Here is a 21,922-nt window from a genome sequence, read left to right as displayed (position 1 = left end):
ATTTGCTTTGTCCAATGCTATCTTTCCAGTGCCTAGAATTTTGTTGGCTATATAGTGAAAACTGAATAAATACTTGAATGGATGATAAATGCTTTAATATTAAATAAAGAGAGTCAATGTACTAGTTTAAACACCTGGAAATGGTTCTAATTGATTACCTGGCTGACTGCATCAAACCTGGACTCATCAATGGAACATGAATAATAAAGTAAAAAATGCTAGAAATAAATTGGAATCTTGTAGAAAAATAAATCGAGGAGTTCCCTGGTGGCCTACCTGTTAAGGATTTGTCATTGTCACTGCTGTGGTTCAGGCTTGATCCTTGGCCTGGGAACTTCTGTATGCTGTAGGCACAGCCAAAAAAAGTAAATTTGGAACCCTTCTACACTATTGGTGGTAATGTAAACTGGTGCAACTATTATGGAGGACAGTATGGAGGTTCCTTATAAAACTAAAAATAGAACTATCATATGATACAGCAATCCTCTCCCTGGGCATCTATCCATCAAAAACCATAATTTGAAAAGATACATGCACCCCAGTGTTCACTGTAGCACTATTTACAATACCCAAGACAGAGAAGCAATCTAAATGTCCATTGACAGAGGAATGGATAAAGAAGATGTGGTACATATATACAATGGAATACTACTCAGCCATAAAAAAGAATGAAACAAATACCATTTGCTGCAACAGGAATGGATGGAGACATTATCATACCAAGTGAAGTAAGTCAGACAGAGAAAGACAAATGTCTTATGAGATCACTGATATGTGGAATCTAATGAGATGATACAAAATAACTTATTTATAAAGCAGAAATAAACTCACAGATTTCAAAATCAAATTTATTATTACCATAGGGGAAACCATGGGGAGGAGGGATGAATTTGGAAGAAGGGAATAACACATACACACTACTTGTAAAATAGATAATTATCAAGAACCTACTGTATAGCACAGCAAATTCTACCCTCTAATAGTATGCAATAACCTATATGGAAAAAATGGCTATATGTATATTTACAACTGATTCACTTTGCTATACACTTGAAACTAATATAATATTGTAAGTCAATTATAATCCATAAAAGTAAAAAATATAAATCCAAAGGATTTAGGAAGATTTGGTATTTCCCAACTGTATTCCTCACGAGGATATAGAAAACATTTCCTTCACTAGACATTAAGAAATTTTCAGAATTCTCTTGTGGTGCAATGGGTAAAGGATCTGGCATTGTCACTGCAGTGGCCTAGGTCACTGCTGTGGCACAGGTTCGATCCCTGGCCTTGGAACTTCTGCATGCCATGTGCATGACAACAACAATGAAGGAAATTTATTGCTGAGGGAAATGTAACATTTTTGAAAAAGACTTCAGTATCTAGCATCTCTAGGGCAGTCCATACCACCACATACATTGTAGCCTAGATTGATTGAGGACAAATAGCAGCACTTCATTAGCCAAGCAAAGTCTTGATGTGGTTCCTACAATAATCACCAGGGTGAGAGAAATAATAGTAAAATTTGACATGCAGAAAATTTTGGAAGTGACTAATTAATCAGGGGGATTCTTCAGCTGAAGTTGATGGTATCCTACTAAAGTCCTGCCTTAAAAAAATCTCTGTTTGGTCATCACCTGAGTGACACACCACATGGAAATTCATGGTCCCTCCCACACTTACCTGTCCTGAATCAGATCATAGACCAGAGCTCTTAAAGGAAGGGAAAGATTTATCTCATTGAGGAAGAACTCCACTGTTGTCATAAGTATATTTTCCTTCCAGTCATTTTCTGGCATTTTTTAAAGAGTGTATTGTGGACTATTAACTTTATTACTTGATCCAAAGGCACAGGGTGTCCAAATGAGCTTGTTACTGAACTTGATAGGGAAGGACTGGCTATCCCTCAGAGAAAGCTATGGTGGCTCTATGATGACAAATATTCACTTTTGGAAGAGGAGGCACGTGCTTTAATTTGGAATATAGACATTTTCTTTGTCAGGTATAAGCACACTTTTGTTGCTATGACTATTGTTTGCAAATATACGTAGAGGAAGAAGGTTGTGTTGTGGTGGAGAAGTCCAAAGATTGGATCATTAATGGTAGTATATCTTGCTCTGTTAGCAACCACTCCTTTCACGCTCTAACTTGTGATCTCTATCACATTTTTGAGTCTCCGTGCAACTTCTATTTATTGTTTATGAAATTTTCCCACTCTCTGAAGTCTACAACATGGAGTCAACACCACACAATTTAGTTCTTAATTATATTCTGTTTATTCCAGTATTTTTATATACAACTGTTTTACCTTCTTTATTACCACTATTTTAAGATGAGGATCTCTTATTCTCTTTTGTGCCATGCTCAGTAACCTTCAAGCTGATAATCTAATGGGACTTCCATTTTCATGGAATCTCTTTTTATCTAATATTTCACACTCATTTATAATTTAGACAAGCAAAGTCTAAACCCAGTCATAACAACTCAGTCACAAAACCTTAGTCACAACAAACAAAATAGACAAGTCTTAACACTTAAATACTGCAAGTCTGGGAAAGTTAAAATGCATCCGCCTTTCTGGAAAGAGATGAAAGTACCCATTCTTTATTTTATGAAGCCAACCAGCAGAGGGAGCAAAAGAGATGTCTAAGTGTCCCTGTTTTCTGCTTGCAGACCTTCCAGGATGCCTGCCGTCTAGAGCCAGACTATATTTTTAACATACGTTCCCCCTAATTCCAAGGCAGAAATTCTGCTGTCTAATTACCATATACCCGGGAAGTTAGTTGTACAGAATTTCTTTCTACAATCTTGAGTCCCATGAAAATCTCAAAACTACTAGATGAAAACCCAGGACTAAAATTTTAGGCCTTCAAAATCCCAGGTAGTTTAGGAACTAAGGCACAGGGATTTTGCATGAAAAAAATTTAGCTTTTTAGCTATTATGGAGGATAAATTGTATTAATAAATTTTTGCTGTGTTGCCTAAAACTTTTCAAGAGATTTTCACATATACTCTACGTTGGAGATTTTACTATGTTCACAATAAAATTGTATTTTACACATAACTAGGAAATTAGCAAAGAGATGGTCCCTCTGAAAAGAATCTTTTAAATATATATGTTTACACATATGGTATCTATAGTATACATTATATGCATCTACTTTCCCATTTAAAATGTCTTTTAAGACAGTATAGGCCAAAAGAGATTTTCATTATCCTAAGCATTTTGGTTTCCATAATTCTGTCAAGTAAAATCATGAAGATGGCCAAAGACTTGTCTGTGGCTTATCACATCCTTTGCAAAACTTTAGGAATGTTGTTTCTTGAATCCTTTGGGTGAATTCAATATGAGTGCTCCTTGGATGTATTAAGATCTAATTTCCAAAACGGTTCCTTGAATTTAATAAAGTTATGTTAAAGTACAGCCAGAAGGGAAGTGAAGAAGCAAAAATGGAGAGAAGTCCGTGATAACACAAAGCCAGTATGAGTTTAACATGAATCATTTTATTCATCTGCTAAAGGATATCAGGAAAAGGAAGTATTTCATTTTTAAAGAGAAGATAATGACAAATAATAATATCTGTGTAGTTTCTTTTGAGTTGGGGATGTAGAAACTCTTATACAAACAAAATATAACACAAACTCAGGAATTCCCAGATACAATGGCATGGAAGACATTTAACTTTAGGTGGGATTATATTAGATTTACTACTTGAGTTGATCTTCAAAAAAACAAATTATATGGAGATTCCCCTGATTGAGACTAATGGAATTATTTTTATGAGGAAGTAGATTGGATAAGTGTGTGTGTGTAAGTGTTTGTGTGACTGATCAACAGATAGAAATGACTTTTATTTGCTTCCTCAGGAAGAAACAAACTTTCTAATTATTGTGAAAGACCTTTTCCCCCTGTTATCTCTTTCTATCCTGTAGTGAATTAGTTTTTATTAGAATGTGATCATTCCTTGTGCTGGAGGCATAAAATCACAGGGTAACTGGACCTCAATGGGTGATACCTTGTTTGTCTTCTGACTGGGTAGTTGGATTGTGCAACCATGGAAAGAACAGAGCTACAGCTTGAGAGCACTCCATGAGCCTTTTGTAAGAACATCCAAATAAATAAACTAATGTTGGCTTTCTCTTTCCTGAAAGACACTGCTAAAACAAAGTTTGAAAACTCAAAGTCAAAAAGCATATTTTACTTTAAAAGAATTTCAACCCCTAGGAAGATTTAACTGCCCCTGGTACTTTCTTTATTACTTAATTCAAAAGCACAGGGTATCAGTGTAGCTGGAAGAAGCCCATTAAGAGTTTTGGTGGAGTGGGCATGGATAGTACTTGAACTTGTTGAAGAGACTCAAAGATGGAGAGAAATTACCAGAAAGAAGGTCGTTTGGTCTGGTGTGTTTCAGTGAGTTGGCTTGGATTAATAGCCCAGAGATGCCAGTTCTAGACCCAACTTTATCTCATAGTAATTGACCATCCTTGGCCAATTCAACACATTTATTTCCTTACCTGGTAAATATCTTACCTCTTATTATAGGATGACATGATCAGATGGAAGAACTTTGAAAATACCTAGCATGCTATACAAATATGAGCTGTCTTTATGAAAATTACTTTATGATATTAAAAAATATTCAAGTAGGTGATCCTTATGGATTTTAAAATACACTTTTTATTATACTTTTTTATTATATTATACTCATAGTCCTAGTTTAAGTTATTAAAACTTAACTAGGACTATGCCAAAGTACTCTGATCTTTGGGAATAAGATGAAAAGATGCAGCACTCATTAGAACATTTGTAGTGGTTAGGGAGATGACTTTAATAGGTTATCAAATTCACTACCTCTCGCAATGGACCAGGTTTAAGCCAATTCAATTAAATGAGATTTTTCCATTGTTTACAAAGACGACCACAGCCAGCCAGGACTCCATTCCAATACAAGCAGCTTTAATATTATGCAATCCTTTCTTATGTAATTCTTAATTCTCAGGGCACACTTGCAAGGGGATAAAAATAGAATGTTATGATTGTTGCCAATTCATATTTCTCTGGCTCTGCTCCTAGTCACTGTGTGAGAACTCGCTAGACCACCATTATACATCTATTAAATAGATGCAGCATTCTTAAGATGTATGCCATCTACAATCAGGAAATTCATCCTTGTAACCACCCAGTGGCATCCTCTGTTCTATTTTCTTTCTTACCCTGACTCCTTATAGAATGCTCACTGCCTTCTTGTATTTAAAACAGCAGTTTTATGGTCAATGTCACCCTACTGGGATCACTCTAGAAGCAGTAGTGTCTGTGTTCAGGCTGCCAGTGCCTATTGCTGAGTGTGCTGATGAATCTTTTATTGAATCAATCACCAGTATTGCCTCTTGGGGGTGGGGTGGGGAGACTGGCCCCAAGGCTACTGTTGCCTTGAGTGCTGTAGGTCTATTTCAGCTGTTCTTTTTTTTTTTTTTTTTGCTATTTCTTGGGCCGCCCCTGCGGCATATGGAGGTTCCCAGGCTAGGGGTCGAATCGGAGCCGTAGCCACCGGCCTACACCAGAGCCACAGCAACGCTGGATCCGAGCCGCGTCTGCAACCTACACCACAGCTCACGGCAACACCAGATCCTTAACCCACTGAGCAAGGGCAGGGACCGAACCCGCAACCTCATGGTTCCTAGTCGGATTCGTTAACCACTGCGCCACGACGGGAACTCCTCAGCTGTTCTTGTTCTCACTTGTTCTTCATGCTCCCATGTCCTGGTACTTGGCTATGAGTCTATGAGCTCGAGGAAAATAGAAGGGACTGACATTGCATTATACTTTCAGTTATTTCTTCTCTTTGGTTCCGGCACATCATCCTTGAACCAAGCACGTGTGCCTCAGCTCCTTTTCTCTATAAGTTTCACCCAGGAGGAGTTTCAGCTTCCTATGTAATACTACCCACCAGGCACACTGCAGTGCTCTGCCAGACACTGGTGAATATCATTTAGGCTGAAACTGATACACTTACTGTTCCCCAAATACCCCAATAAAATCTCTTGATCATACTAACTTTGCGCCTTCTCCTTTACTTTGATTCTTGGAGAGGACTCTCATTTTTATATTGAGACTTCATACACGTATGGATTATGGACAGCCTTCTCATCCACCTTTGCTGCAAAAAAAAAAAAAAAAAAAAAAATCCATCTCATGTTTTTACGTAAGTGTGTTGTTTTATAGATTTGTATCCACCTACATGCTTGGGTGGCTCGAAATCTTCTTTAACATCTTCATGAAGAAGGACACCTTATTCTAAAATGTAACTTCTCTCTTCCACAAAGTTTCTTTGTTCGTCAAGCCTAAATGATGAGATGAAGCATTATTTATGGGGTCCTAACATAACCCCTGTTCTCAGTATGCCTAGTTTTACTGGAATCACACAGAGCATGCATGCCTTTTAAATGATGCATAAGAATGAAGTGTTATAGCAGGCTCCTGGTTTACCCTGGCTTGTAGTTTCCCGAGAGATGCCAGAGTTGGCCAAGGAGCTCCTTTTTAAAAAGATGGAAAAAATTCCATGGAAGACAAACATAGATCACTTTAAAAATCATTTCTCTCGCATTTCTATTTGGCTCTTTAGTCTGTAAATATCAAAGCCCACTTTCAAAAGGTACACATACCGTATTTGTATTGGAATATACTAGCAGGGATTTTTGAGAACCATTTAGACATTTGACAGATGTCAGTTTGAAACAAATGATTTTATTCCTGGCTGGATGAGATTTTGAGTAGACATCAAATCTGGTTGTGTCTCTTAAATATGATATGTCAATTCATTGATGAATATCAGAAAGCAGATTGACATGTTGTGTCAATTTATTTTTTACTTAATTTATTTTAGATCCTTATATCTATATTCTTAGATCCTAAATGGTCTTTCTTTCATAATGATTCTGTGGGATGTTCTGGGAAAGAAGGGTTCCATGGTCAGTGAGTTTGGGAAGGTCTTCATACTGTATTCTGAGAAGTCCTGTAGCAAAAATCAATTTTCTTAACTCATTAACCCATCTAATACCACACTAATTTGACCATAATAACCATGTCCTCCCCTTTTGTTTTTAACAGGAACACCTTTTACATCTTGTGGAACTCACTTTGGTAAGTGTTGCTCTGTTTTAACCTCTCTGACTAACTCTTTGGACTGAATGGGTCATTTATTCCATTTTTCCTTCAATAAATATTTCAGGTATTTCACTGGTTTTATTGAGTCAACAGGAGTCTTGATATGACCTATACATTTAACCTCATCCACTCACATTTTCATTTGTATTTATGTCATATCTTTCTTTGGCAAAGTAGAATTAAATTCTCATCACAGGTTAAGACAAATGCAGAAACAATTTAAACTAGTGTTCCTTCGGTGAAGTGTAGTTTCTTTCTTAGGAGCAGGCTGGTGCTGAGTCTGGCTACATCTTGTCAGGCAAAATACAGAATGTGCGGAGCTGCCAGAGCAGAGAATCAATGAACTCAATAGCTAGGACCAGCTACCACCCAGGCTTAGTCTTCCACTTTGTGCCAAGAATCAGAGGTTACCAGTGTGACTGGCCTCAGCTTAGGCAGCAGTTGTAGCCTGACTGGATTTAAGCCTGGCTTCCCAACTCTTAGTCCTTTAATTTTTCTGCTAAATTTGAGGTCTTTTACACCTCTGGTGGAGTAGTTGGATCTTATTCAAATTCACCTCTGCTATTTTTGCCAAAAACAAATGTTCACAGCTGTTGTCCTTGGTTTTGAAGGGCACAGCTGTAGAGCTGACAATGCTGTGTAGTAATAAGCTCTTCCAAATATTAAACTGCACCCCAATCTTCCTAAAAAAAAAGCACGTGTTTTGCCTGTGTGTATGTTGTCTCTGTGTGTGTGTGTAAGTGCAGGTGGTGGTGGTGCTGATGGGGAGGGCAGAAAAGGCAAACGCACACACTAATGGGCTTAACTAAACTAAGATTACTTTTGTTCTGATCTTCCAGGAACAAAATAAAATAAGTAAAACTATCATCCTATTTGAATAATTGTTGAGTATATTTTCTTGCACAGTTCGTTCATTCATTTGCTAATTCCTTCCTTCCTCCCTCCTTTTCTTTTCCTTGCTTCCTTCTTCCTTCCTTCCTTCCTTTCCTTCCTTCCTTCCTTCCTTCCTTCCTTCCTTCCTTCCTTCCTTCCTTTTGGCTGTGCCCACAGCGTGTAGAAGTTCCTGGGCCAGGAATCAAACCTGTACCATAGCAGCAACCCATGCCATGGCAGTGACAACAGAGATCCTTAACCTGCCACGTCACCGGGGAACTTCTCAATTTCTTTTTTTAGAGAGCTAGTCAACGGGCTGTGAAATAAGTTCAGGGTGAAAAGTGTGCTGGTAGCAATTATTTCCCCATCCCCTTACTGACTTGGATACTTCTCCCCTTTCCTGGTTGTATACAACCTAACTGAAAATGCAGATCCAGTGACAAATGTCCCAGCTCTGTCAAGGTGTCAGGAAGGCAGTGTTTGCCAGTCATCTCTCTTTTCTGCATTTTCCTCCGTTTCTAGATTAATGTTCCTTCTAACCCATCAATCTACATCCTTTCATAGACGAGTACAGATTCTATTGCAATTATCTGGAGACAGCTCCACTGGAGGATTTGTTGGAAGTCCTCTGGGTTGAGAAGGGCTTTTAACAGGGGAATAAGCACTGCCGACGCATGTCCAGCTGTGTACAAATATTCACAGAACAGTCATGGTGATGGAAACAATTGATGTGAAGAAAAACAATTATGAAACAAATATTACATTATTTGGATAGAGCAGAATATTCCATTTCAATTTCTTTCTCTTGTGGTTGTATTTGTTAAATCTCAGATAGAAAAGGTTCTGAAATTGGAAAGTGCTTCCTGAGAGCTGGGTATGCATATTTACCATCACTTTCAAGAACAAGTACTCTTCTCAAAGAAAAGAGAAAGAATTATATTTTGGCCTATTTACCAAATATTAGACAAATAAAAAGTGTAAATAGGAGTTTCCTTCATGGCTCAGTGGAAATGAATCTGACTAATATCCATGAGGATGCAGGTTTGATTCCTGGCCTTGCTCAGTGCGTTAAGGATTCGGCATTGCGATGACCTGTGGTGTAGGTCACAGAAGTGGCTCGGATCTGGCATGGCTGTGGCTGTGACTGTGGTGTAGGCCAGCAGCTATAGCTTCAAGTTGGGAACCTCCCTATGCCACAGGTGCAGCGCTAAAAAAAAAGAAAAAAAAAAAGACCAAAAGAAAGTGTAAAAAAGAGCAAAGAATTATTTTTAACTCTTTTAAAACATCTTTTTAAAAAATGTCTGTATAAGAAATTTTATTTTATAACATAAAAAAAGTATATATATGTATGACAAATATATGTTGAAATTAGCACAGCATTGTAAATCAACCATATTTAATAAAAAATGAAAAAGGAAATTATAATTTATTCATCATTGTAGCATTGACATGAATTAGAAAAATAATGGTAAAATACATGAGTGGAATAGTATTTATTTCATTTACAAGGATAGCTTGGAACTCTTCTAGATTTATAATCTATCTCTTAGGATGAATCTAGTTCCCAAGGATTTGGAGGCCAGGGTCTGAGAACACTAGGTTTTAGCATAAAGACAGTACTTCGTGTAAGCTTTGCTGGCTTTTCGACCTCTTCCTTTTCCAGAACTCTGCAGAATATAGTCTTTATGAAAGCCATTTTGAGCTCCTCTTTCTTAGTCACCCTTTCCCTGAATTTCACTGTTCCCACCACTTCTTGCTGCCACACACAAAATCACTATCCATTCCATCCACCCAACATCTCTCAAATCTGTTTTTGAGACCAGAACTCTTGCAACAACCCCTTGCTAGTTCTCCTTCCTCCATTCTTGCTTTATTGAATCATCTCTTGAAACAGCTATCAGAGTAATAATATCTCTTATAGTCAAATGCATTGACTGGTTACTATATGCCAGGCACGTAACATCCACCTGGCCATTTAATTCTTGTAACAATATCATTACCCCATTTTGTTAGGTAAGAAAATAATGGCCGAGAGAAACCAGGCTGCTCCCTGGTCGCACAGCAGAAGAGGCAGAGCCAGCGTTAAATCCTCCAGGGTCTGAGGCCCAGTTTGCTTCTCTCTCTCTCTCTTTTTTTTGTGTATTTTTTCTGGGGCTGCACCCATGGCATACGGAGGGTCCCAGGCTAGGCGTCTAATCAGAGTTGTAGCTGGCTGCCTATACCACAGCCACAGCAATGCCAGATCCGAGCTGTCTCTGAGACCTATACCACAGCTCATGGCAATGCCGGATCCTTAACCCACTAAGCAAGGCCAGGGATCGAACCCGCAAACTCATGGTTCTTCATCGGATTTGTTAACCACTAAGCCACCACGGGAACTCCGCAGTTTGTTTCTCTCTTATGCTGCTTCTTCAAGCTAATCAGATCATGTCACATTTTGCGTTCTCTATCACTCATGAAATTGTCGGTTTGGGAAGGCAGCGGATTTTCTTGGTATGCTCTTGTTCTGCTGAGTTAAATAGTAAGGGGAAACTATGTGACATGGTATTTTTTTATGGCTCTTTTCTAGTATTGACTGTTAATTAAGCCTATCCCTAAACCAAATGTTTTAATGGTGCAAAGAGACAATGCATGGATAGATTTGTAGGTTAGAGGCATGTGAGTGGTAGAAAGGTTTAGATCTTTAATTAACTGTGGTTGCTTAATTCAGTTGATTAAAGCACCATAGGAATGAAGTCATGTTTCTGGGTTCAGTGCCTGTGTGGGCCAGTGTAGTCACGATGCACCCTTGACCTCCGCCCACCTCCTTACTAATACAGGCTACTAGCTGAAAGCAAAGCACAGTGGGAAAGGAAAAGAGCACATCCCTTCTCATACTTGGAAAAAATTACCCAACCAGCCTCTCCTATTGACACTGGTGGGGAAGCAGGGCAAGTCGTTAAATCTTTGATTGTTTTCATTTCTCCTGAAAAATTCATTATGTGACAAAATGCCTTGATTCATATGCAAATTTGAATCCCCATAGTGAAATTGATTTAACTGCGTTTTGACTTCATTTTATCAAATTAAGCATTAAGAGACAGAACAGATTTAGGTGAAAATAGAGTAGAAAGTATAGTGATCACCTCAGTTTTAGAAAGAAAAATACATTCGTGTTTCTCTACAGGAATGGTGCTAATCAGCTGCTTGAGCATTTTTCTTGAGGTGTTCTTTATTGAATTTCTACAAAATAAATACACATTTATCTTTCTGTTTCTTTTCTTTTTTTTTTTCTTTTTAGGGCTGCATGTACGGCATATGGAAGTTCAAATCAGAGATGCAGCTGCCGACCTATGCCACAGCCACAGCAACACAGGATCCAAGTCCAGTCTGCAACCTACACCATTGCTCATAGCAATGCTGGATACCCAACCCACTGACTGAGACCAGGCCTCGAACCCAGACACTCATGGATTCTAGTAAGGTTCATTACTGCAGATCCACAACAGGAACTCCCTCTTTTTTACTTTTTACAGCTGCACCTGCCACATATGGAAGTTTCCAGGCTAGGGGTTGAATGGGAGCTGCAGCTGCTGGCCTACAACACAGCCACAGCAACAGTGAATCCAAGCTACATCTGTCAAGCCGCATCTGTGAACTCTGTCGTGATTGTGGCAACATGGAATCCTTAACCCACTGAGGGAGACCAGGGATCCTCATGGACACCATATGGGGTTCTTAACCCACTGAGCCACAGCAGGAACTCCAACACATCCCTATGTTTCTTAAATTCTTTTCATCAGAGGTAGAAGATGGTCATCTGTGGTACTAGGTTCATTTTCATATGCTTGGAATAGGGCTGTTATAATTGGGGAAAAATAAAGGAAACTTAGGTTAATATTTTTCAGACCCTTTTTCTTCCTTTCCAACAAAAGCAATAATATAGTTCGCATAAATGAACCACCACTATCTTTGAGGTGCCAATTTAATTCCCATTTACAACTTCTTGCTTTTTTATTCATTCTGTCCATCTACCATGAAAGAATTATTCATTTCTTTGTAATATTATCTAATATAGAGGAATAAGTGCATTGGTTTGTTTAATATTTCTTTATTGAATTTCTACAAAATAAATATATATTTATTGGTCACTAGTCCCCAGAGAGAATTCTGAACAAAAGAAGGTATAATCCTTTCCTCCTGGAGGCCTGGAATGTGGTGGGATGATAGACATTAGTCAAATCAGAATTTATTAGACATTTATTGTGTAAATCTCTGTGCAGGGCAATTTTGCATGCCTTGAGGGCACAGAGATAACAATGACCTACAATATCCCCTTGCTTCATTGAAATTACATTCTTGTGAAAGGACAGTGTCTATAAATAAGATCTTCCATTATGGCTCGGCAGGTTAAGACCTAACATTGTCTCTGTTAGGATGCAGGTTCGATCTCTGGGTTCACTTAGTGGGTTATGGATCTGTTGTTGCTGTAAGCTGCAGTGGCATATGTTGCTAATGTGGCTTGGATCTGGTATTGCTGTGGCTCAGATGCAGCTCTAATTCAACCCCTGGCCTGGGAATATCCATATGCTGCAGGTCCAGCTGTAAAACAAACAAACAAAAATGTCTACAAGCAAATGAAAAACAGTAAAAAGAAAAAAAAAAGAAGTCAGGTAATAAGGAAAAGGGGAGAAACAAAGCAGAGGGTGCTATGGAAGTGGTGGGATATATGGATACAGTTTTAAATAAGGTGGTTGGTAAATGTTCCATTGAAAATTTGACATTTGAGGAGCTCCTGCTATGGTGTAATGGGATTGTCAGTGTCTTGGGAGCACTGGGACATGGGTTCAATCCCCAGCCTGGAACAGTGAGTTAAGGATCTTGTGTTGCTGCAGCTGTGGCTGAGGTTGCAGTGGAGGCTCAGGTCTGTTCCCTGGTGCAGGAGCTCCATATGCCACAGGGTGGCCAAAAATGAAAAAAAAAAAAAAAAAAAAAAAAAAAAAAGGAAGAAAATTTGACATTTGGGCAAAGAACAGAAGGAAGTTAAGACAAGAACCATACTTCTCAGGGAAGCGAAAAGAATGGGGCAGAGTCTTGAGGCAGGAAGATGCCTGGGGTGTTCTCAGAACCTCAAGAAGACCAAAGAGGTGAGGCAGAGCAAACAAGCTGGCAACTAGTATGAGATAAAGTCATGATGTCACAGGAAGCCAAGGCAGGGAGGGAGATGGAGGTCAGTGAAGGTTTTATGATCTGATTTAGATTTTAATAAGATCATTCTGGCTCATGAGTTGAGAATAGACTGCCAAGAGTAAGAGAAGAGCGGGGAGGAGCATCAAGAACTGATGGTGGTATTGGACCAGAATGTCAGTTTTTGGGGGTGGTGAGAGTTGGTTGGTTTCTATATATATTCTATTATTCCCAATAAGTGGTAGAATATCATTGATTATATTCTGGGCCAAAAATGTTCACATTATATTATCCTCTCATTGAAAACTGTCTAATGGGTTCCCACTCTATTTAGACTAAATTCCAAACCTTAAAATGATTTAGAAGTTCAACATGACTTACTGAGCTGTCCAATATGGTAGCTACTAGCCATAGGTAGCTATTGAGCATGTGGAATAAGGCTGGTCAAAAGTGAGATATAATAGATTTAAAGTCTCATTAAACTAGCAAGGAGGTAAAGTGCTATTAATTATTTTCTAAATAGTGGTTATGGAATGAAAGAATAATATCTTGGAACTATAGTAGAAATAGAGTATTAATATTAATTTCACCTTCTTTTTACTTTTTAAAAACTTGCCTGCTAAGGCATTTAAAATTACAAATATAGCAGGAATTTTTGGCTCACATTATATTTCTGTTGGGCAGTGGTGTTCTACATTCTATCTGACTTTATCTCAAACTTCTTGTTCACTACATTCCAGACACACTGGGTTTCTTTGAAATTCTTGAACTTGCCAGGCTCATTCTTGCCTCAGAATCTCTGTAAATCCACCTCCCCCTTTCCTGAAATGCTATTCCCTTAGAACTTCCCTTATCTCTCTCTATCCTTCACGTCTCAGCTCAAATGTCACTTCTAAGATAAGCATTTGCTGACTATACCAACCAAAGATCATGCTTGATCTCATCTCCTTTTAAATATTTTTCCACCATTTATTCCTTGATGAAAAGTTTACTTATGACCAATAATCCTCTAGAATGTGTGATATGTGGAAGCTGAGATCTTATTTTGTTGAACAGTACACCTCCAGAATAGGGCTTGGCATATACTAGGTACTTGCTAAATGAAAAAGTAATTAAGCTCTATGCTTAAGAGGATTTAGTGCTCTAAGTTAATATGTAAATAGATAGATTTGACCTCAAATGGGAAAATCAAGAGTCTTACTAAGAAGCAGACATTGAGCTAAGAGTAGAGAATGAGTAAGCAGTAACTAGGGGATTAAGAGAGGGAAGAGCACTCCAGGCAGAAGGAAGAGAAAGAGGGAGAAACTCACTAGTGGCTCCAGGAGCTGATACAATGTAAAGGATAAGGATTGCAAGCAACAGAAACAGTTGTCCAAATAGATGGAAAAGAGTTTTGTTGTAAGGTGATTGAGTAGCTCATGAAAGCAATAAGACCAGGGAGCGGCAAGCTTAGAAAATGGCTAGGCACCAAGGGAGGCCAGTAGAACCTGACATCATTCCACAGTGATGCTCAGGACATACTTATGCTCTTTCATCGAAGAGCAGCTTTGATGCAACCCTGCTGTTCCTTGATACTTGTGGCTCTCTGGATGTAATTTCAGCTCTGCCACACTTGGAATGAGTAAGCTGTGACTTACTCTGAGGCTTTAGTCATGACTTCCATATTTCAAATCCTGGTTGGAATTACCTGAATGACTGAGCCTATGTCCTTGTTGTCTGGAATCTGAAAGCAGCCTCTTTGACTTCCATATTGGGAGCTGAGGCTTTCATTCCCCTTTGTTTTGGGATTGACATCAGATAGAAAGGGTGTTGCTTGCCAGGCTTCCAAGATGACAAGTATTCACCTCAGTCCACTGCTTTTGTTGCCCCAACTGACATATGCATTTTTCACTCTTCCACCCCATCCAAAAGTTTTTGTCAATACAATTTGTGTTATATGGTCATATATAACTCATGGTTAAATATTCAGTCTTGACTAGGCCAGTTAAAATGCATGAGCATTTTCTTAAAAGGAGATAATATATATTGGGTAGTTCACAGAATTGATGGGAACCAGACTTGGAAAATTGGAAGGAACCAATGGACACAAAACCAGCCAAGGGGGTGGCTGATAATGCCAATACTGATACCATCACCAATAACCACTTACTGAAGCCACCTCTGGGCCCTGCTATCCAGAGAAACTCACCATCATGGCACAGGACTTTGAGTTCAGCACCAGGCACAACAAATAATGCAGACTGTGTCAAGGCTGTGAGTCACTTACGGCAGAATAAAGTTTTGAATTTGAATGTTTGATTTGTCAAGCCTAGGAACTGAAAAAGGGAATTTTATATTCTTTATCTTCTTTAGTGGGTTTTGGTTTCCCCCAAATAGGACATCTTGGCAACTCAAAATAATAAATGTCTACAGTAGCATATTTTTCTTACATCAATACTTAAAGCATTTTAAAAAGTATATTACTCTCTTTCCCCTTACATTTTAATGCCACTCTCTTGAAAATATTTCTGAATCTGTGAATCTATAAATTGAATGTATTTTTTTTGGTATTTTAGTAGTATTTACACTGACATTGGCTTAGTTATTTATTTTCCCCGTAGTAAATATTTTACTTTCTTTAATTTTTTTTATTAAAGAATGGTTGATTTAGAGTGTTGCCAATTCCTACTATACAGCGAAGTGACCCAGTCATACTATTTTTCAAAATAAATGTTCAAAATTGTTTACTCAAAAATATTTATTTCAGTATTTTGAGATAAAATTCTTTTTAGGATATGCCCAGATCTCTTCCTCCCCAACACTAGGTTAGAGATTTTAAGTTCAAATGCACTTTTCTAAAACAAACAGCTACCAATACATGATTTTAATGTTTAATAAATTACTTTGATGATAATTTAAGCACAAGTAGGTGGCTTGTTAAATTTTGGTGTGGCATATAGATGTTCAAATGTAACATTGGCTTGTAATTTAGCTCATGGTCTTGGAAAATTAAGCAAAATAATAATGACCTGATTTTTAAAGGAAGCATTTTTACCACATCTGAAACATTTTTCACTCCTTATATATCAAAAATGATGGCGAACAAATATACTGTACCTGATTGTTGAATGGTTTTTGGGGACCATCTTATGTGTTGATTCATTGTGTGAATTAAATTGATATTTAATGTGAAAATATATTTAAAAGTTTCTAGTTCTATTGGTCCGTTTGTGTTATAACTACAGTATCATACAGTCATCAAATGGATTTTTAAATATGTTTTTAACTCATTTTTCTAGTATAAATGTAGTGTATTTTTGGTGTAGAAATTTGGAAAATATGGAAAAGCAAATGAGATGTATTAAAAAATCAAACATGATCCTACTTTCTAGAAATAACAACTATTAACATTTTGATAGATTGCTTTTCAGTTTTTTCCCTGTGTTTACCTCTTTATACATACATGTATTCATGAGCGTGTGTGTGTGTGTGTGTGTGTTACTGGGTATACTGCTTAACAACCTACTTTTTTTTCACAGGATATGTGGAGTGATATGACTGTGAAGCAAGAAAGGGGCCTTGGACTATGGACATATTCAAAAGATCCATCGTAAATGCTGACTTTTGGAGTTTTAGAAGCTAATTTTTGTTTGGCCTTGCCTGTGTAAGAATATACAGGGAAATTCATCACAGGGCTTCCTGGCAAGGTCCATCCTAGGTCATTCAGAGGCTGCGTTCCTCAGCCACAGCTTTTTTGTTTCCTGGAAATCCTCAGATCCTCCTCTGTGATACCAAAATATCTGCTTCTTGCAACACACCTCGCCATTGCCAACACAATCTGTTGTAATGAACTGACTTTTTTTTTCTTTCCTTGTGTTCTTCAGGATTCTTAATCTCACTTGCCTTTTCCTGAATCAAAGCATTTGAGTTTGGCTTCAAGTTAATTTTCCATCTGTTTAATCTCCATGATTTCTGAGTGTATTCAGTGATGAGTGCACTGGACTGTTCTATTTCTTTTCTTTTCTTTTTTTTTTTTTTTTGTCTTTTTGCCTTTTCTAGGGCCATTCCCGTGACATATGGAGGATCCCAGGCTAAGAGTCTAACCGGAGCTGTAGCCGCCAGCCTACGCCACAGCCATAGTAACGCTGGGATCCGAGCCACATCTGTGACCTACACTACAGCTCACGGCAACACCAGTTCCTTAACCCCTTGAGCGATGCTAGGGACCGAACTCGCAACCTCATGGTTCCTAGTTGGATTCGTTAACCACTGAGCCACGACGGGAACTCCCTATTTCATTCTTGATCACAGTTTAGAAGGACAGATCATTTAACTATTCTGGGCTTCAGTTTCCTCATGATTTAAATGAGAATTTTAGTTGTGTGCTCCGTCAGGTCTTTTCCAGAGCTAACGGGGAGTCTGTATGCCTGTAAAAGCAAGTATAGAAGACTGGAAAGAACATGGGCTCTGCATCAAAGAAAGCTGAGTGCAAATCTTAGAGTTTTGTGATTTTGGCTTTGTCACTGTTGTTTTCTGAGGTGTATTTTCTTTTTCATTCATATTCCTTTTTTATCCTTCTGATCCAATGAATTGCACTGCCCCGTCTTCAAGTCTGCAGATCCTTTCTTTACATCATCAGTCTGCTCTTGAGTGCCTTTTTGGAGTTTTTCAGTTCAATTCTTTTCATTAGTTCTGTCTTTTCTCTTTGGTACTTTCTTATATTTTAGATCTTTGTTGAAATTCTCACTTTATTTATGCATTGCTCTCCTGACCTTGGTGATCATCCTTATGACTGTGATTTTGAACTCTTCATCAGAAATTTATTTATCTCCATTTCATTAAGGTCTATTCTGGGGTTTTATTTTACTCTTTTATTTGGAAAATATTCCCCTGTTTCTTCATTTTCCTTGACTTTCTGTGTTGGTTTCTGTGCATTAGATAAAACAGCCCCCTCTCCCAGTCTTGATGGAGTGGTCTTGTGTAGAAGATGAAATTTTTCTTTCAGCCTAACTTTAATTTTTGGATGTCTCTCAAATTTTTGTGATTACCCAAGCTACCTTTTCTGTTCTTAGTGGCTCCTGGTAGTTGAAGGTGAGACCCATCATTATACCAAAGGGAAGAATCTGAGTCAGCACCTAAATTCAGGATGATTGAAGCTGAACCTTTTAGCAACAGCTTTAGAAGTATGTAAATAGTCCTCCTTCAAGGAAGACTGGGAGCTAGGAGTTCCTGTCAACTCTCTCTGTGCTGAGCCCTGGGGGAGACAGCCAGTTAAGAAATGATTATATGTTTGCTGTGGTCATGTGGGACTTAGAAACAGGCTCCACTTGTCACCAGAGCCAGGTATCCAAAGGGTGCACTTTCTGGGTGGCAACTGCAAAAGGTGGGGCACCAGATGTGTGCACAAACTCCTTTCAGAGACATACCAGTGATCTGAGATGGATCAGATGGATCACAGAGAGGGCTTCTGCTGGCCTCCCCATTCTCTGGTCTCCGAGGAAGATGGCAATCAGCTTCTAGATATGTGCTCTGGAAGCCTCGCCTTCAGGTGGCAGGTTTTAATGTATACAAACAGACTCTTTTCAGGGAAAGACTGGGAGGTAGACTTTTTTTTTCTTTTTTCTGTTCCATCTGTGCTGATCCCAAGGGGGATAGCCATGATAAGTCCTCTAGGATCTGTTTAGAACTGTTTCTTTGCTGTTGTCTTGTGGGTCTTGTGAATACAAGCCCTATTGACTTTCAGAGCTATGTGCTTTGAGAGACTATTCCTTAGGTGGTAGTTTTAAAATTTTGGGTGTTAGATGCAGGTCCCAGCCCTTCATTCTTCAAGGAGAAGCTGGGAGTTGGGAGTTCACTCTCAATTGTATAATGCTACACCAGGAGTGGGGTTTGTGGCAAGAGTGTCTCAGCTTCTCCTACCCATTTCTATGTGGGTTTTTTTCTTGTTCATCTCATGTGGCAGCATCACTCAACTCATTTCCAGATTTATGTCAGAGGGAACTGTTCCATGTGTAGCTGGAGATTTAGTATGACTGAAGGAAGAAGTGAATTCAGTGGCTATCTTGGACTGGAACTCCCAAGATTTCTTATGGAAGAAAGGCAGGTGTAGACAGGTTTGTGTTTGAGTACAAGTAGCAGTACTCTGACTACAATGGGTTGAACAAACAAGGGGTTTACTTTTCTCATTTGTCAAAATATTTGGTAATAGGCAGTCCAGTGCTGGTGTGTCTGCTCTTTTGTGTAATTGTTAGCTTGGGCTGCTTCTACTGGTCTGCTCCACCCTCCACCGTGTGTGGTTTTCATCTTCAGGAGTGTACCACCAAGCATGGTATCCATATTCTAGGCAAGAAGAAGGGAGGGGTGGAGTTTGAAAGGGGCATGCCACATGGATTTTCATGGGGAAAACAAACCTCACAGCCCAATAGTCTCCCATTTCTGCCTCCTGGGCCAGAACTGTGATACAAGGTTATCCACAGCTATGAGGGAATCTAAAACATTTTTGCTGAACATACTGCTATCCTGAATAAAAAACCCCAGTTTGGCTAATAAAGAAGAAAGTGTGAATAGATAATGTGTAGGCAACACCACTGTCTGCAACCGAGGAAGCTTAACTTCCTTTGGTTGTTCGGAGAGCACATGATATGACACATAATGAGACACAGAATTCATATTGGGCCTTCAAAGAATGACCACTTTCTATTTTGTGGTTATTACTATTTTATGCTGAAGTGACTATTTGCAATGATCATGTAAATGGTGCCCAAATGATTTAATTATTGTGACATTTAAAAATACATATGTCTAGAGAACACGGTGTTTGCCAAAGGGGCGGGAGAAGGGATTGGGAGTTTGGGGTTAGTAGATACAAAATATTACATTTAGAATGGATAAGCAATGAGGTCCTACTGTACAGCACAGGGAACTATATCCAGGCTCTTGGGATAGACCATGATGGAAGATAATAGAAGAAAGGGAATGTATGTATAAATATGACTGTGTCACTTTACTGTACAGCAGGAATTGGCACAATACTGTGAATCAACTACATTTTAATTTTTAAAAATAATAAAAAATTAAAAATAAAAAAGTACATATGTCTAAAAAATGTAAGAAGTGTCTATTTCCTAGATATTTTGTATAAGTTCTGTTTTGTTTTCCAATGTGGCTTGAGAATCAGTTATCTCATTTTCATTTGGTCTATTAGATATTAAAAATAAAAAGAAGCAAATAAATTGCAAAGATATGTATTTAACTTTTGCAAATGTGAAAAGTCTAAATGAATGATCAAATCAACTTGGGGCAATATTTAATACTTTTGGGAGTCTTAATATGGGAAAAAAAATCCCATCAGTTAGAGTAAGTTACCCGTTATGCAGTGTGGTTCCAGAAGAAACTGTAAAGCATATTTTCTTTGGAAATGCCTCCTTGCCCTAAATGATTTCCTTGAGTCCTTTTGTTAGTCTGCCACATACCTGATACACCCGTGGTTAGGATCATTATGAGAATATATTTCCACAAGTGTCCTTTGAAAATAGGTTATCTGGGAGGAAATTCTGAGACATTAGCAGTGTGTATATATTATTAAAGTTCTTTGCAACTGCAGTGACCATGCTGCTGTGAAACTCCATAGAGACCAAGTGCATTTTTGTTTGGTTGGGGAAAGGAAAATTGGAATCTTTGGGAGAGGTCAGTAGAATGAGAAGATGGGGAGGAATTAAAAGATGGCTGGTGGGGATTGGAAAGGTAAAACACCTGGCAGACAGAAGCCTGTCTCTTATTTTAGTGCATCCATGTGCAAAACTAACACCGAAGTGCTAGATAATCATCATATAGCATTCATGGAATAGAAAGAATGCTTGACTTAAAGCCAGCTCAAGGACCCTGATATTTAACAGGAACTCTGAATTCTAACTCCATGAAATACTTAGAGTGCCATTCCAGATAGGACCAGTGATACCTTAAAAGCCCTTAGGGCCTCATCCAGGCCCTCCTGTGATCCCTACCATGACCACTAAACACTGTGCAGGTGGGAATGTTTCATGGGTCTACGAATGTTCTTGTGATCATCAGCATGGTACCCTGAAGGCTGCCGGAATGTTTACATTCAAGTCATTTCTCCAGGTTGATTGAAATGGAGATGTAGCTTCTTTCACCTGAATTGCTAAAAAGTTGCCACCTAGGGTGCTGCTTTAGCCATAATTTGCATGGTCAGGGCAGCAAAAGCAATATTGAATAGTCATGTAATTTATGAGACTAAACTGCACTTTCTTCTATAAATCAGCTCCCTGGAGAGATTTAGATTAGATTTCTAATCCATTTGTTTGTTTTTGTAGTCCTTTAAATTTCCTTATGTTTATTTAGCAAACACAATGTGGTATTTACAAAATGCCTTGGTAGGCATTTAAAATATTTACAGATTTAATCCTTATTATAGCCCAGTGAGTTAGGTTTTATTATGATCATCATTTAACAGTGGAGGAAACAGTCACAGAAAGGATGAGCAACTTGCCCAAGATCACATAAGCTAGCAAGCAAGACGGCCAGGATTTGGCTCAGGACCTAAACTCTAAGCCATTGTTCTAGGCCTCGAGGAACATGCAGTCAGACTGACTCAGTCTTTCTCCTTAGCTGTCTTCTGTCTTAAAGTCCTCTGCAATCTGGAATTTTAACATGAAGTATTTTTTTAAAATTGTAGTTGATTTACAATGTTGTGCCAATTTCTACTGCACAGCAGAGTGA

General features: G+C 38.5%; 1 long non-coding RNA gene across 3 annotated transcripts in view; it reads left to right on the top strand.

The window, feature by feature from the left end:
- The window catches only part of LOC146406176 (uncharacterized), an 89,731-nt gene extending 69,443 nt beyond the window's left edge, over positions 1-20,288 (top strand). For all 3 annotated transcript variants that reach the window (XR_014807692.1, XR_014807691.1, XR_014807685.1), the window contains exons 2-3: positions 7,109-7,141; positions 16,723-20,288. This is a non-coding gene — a long non-coding RNA (uncharacterized LOC146406176). The remainder of the gene's footprint in view (positions 1-7,108; positions 7,142-16,722) is intronic.
- Positions 20,289-21,922: the final 1,634 nt, after the last annotated feature.

The sequence above is a fragment of the Sus scrofa genome, chromosome 1 (genome assembly GCF_054392235.1).
Source record: "Sus scrofa isolate SSC_HxYL_T2T_F1_AM1 chromosome 1, Sscrofa_HxYL_maternal_Yorkshire_Landrace_v2.0, whole genome shotgun sequence".
NCBI classification, from domain to species: Eukaryota; Metazoa; Chordata; class Mammalia; order Artiodactyla; family Suidae; genus Sus; species Sus scrofa.
The sequence above is the reverse complement of the archived record's forward strand: the minus strand, read 5'-3'. Positions and strand labels throughout refer to the sequence as shown.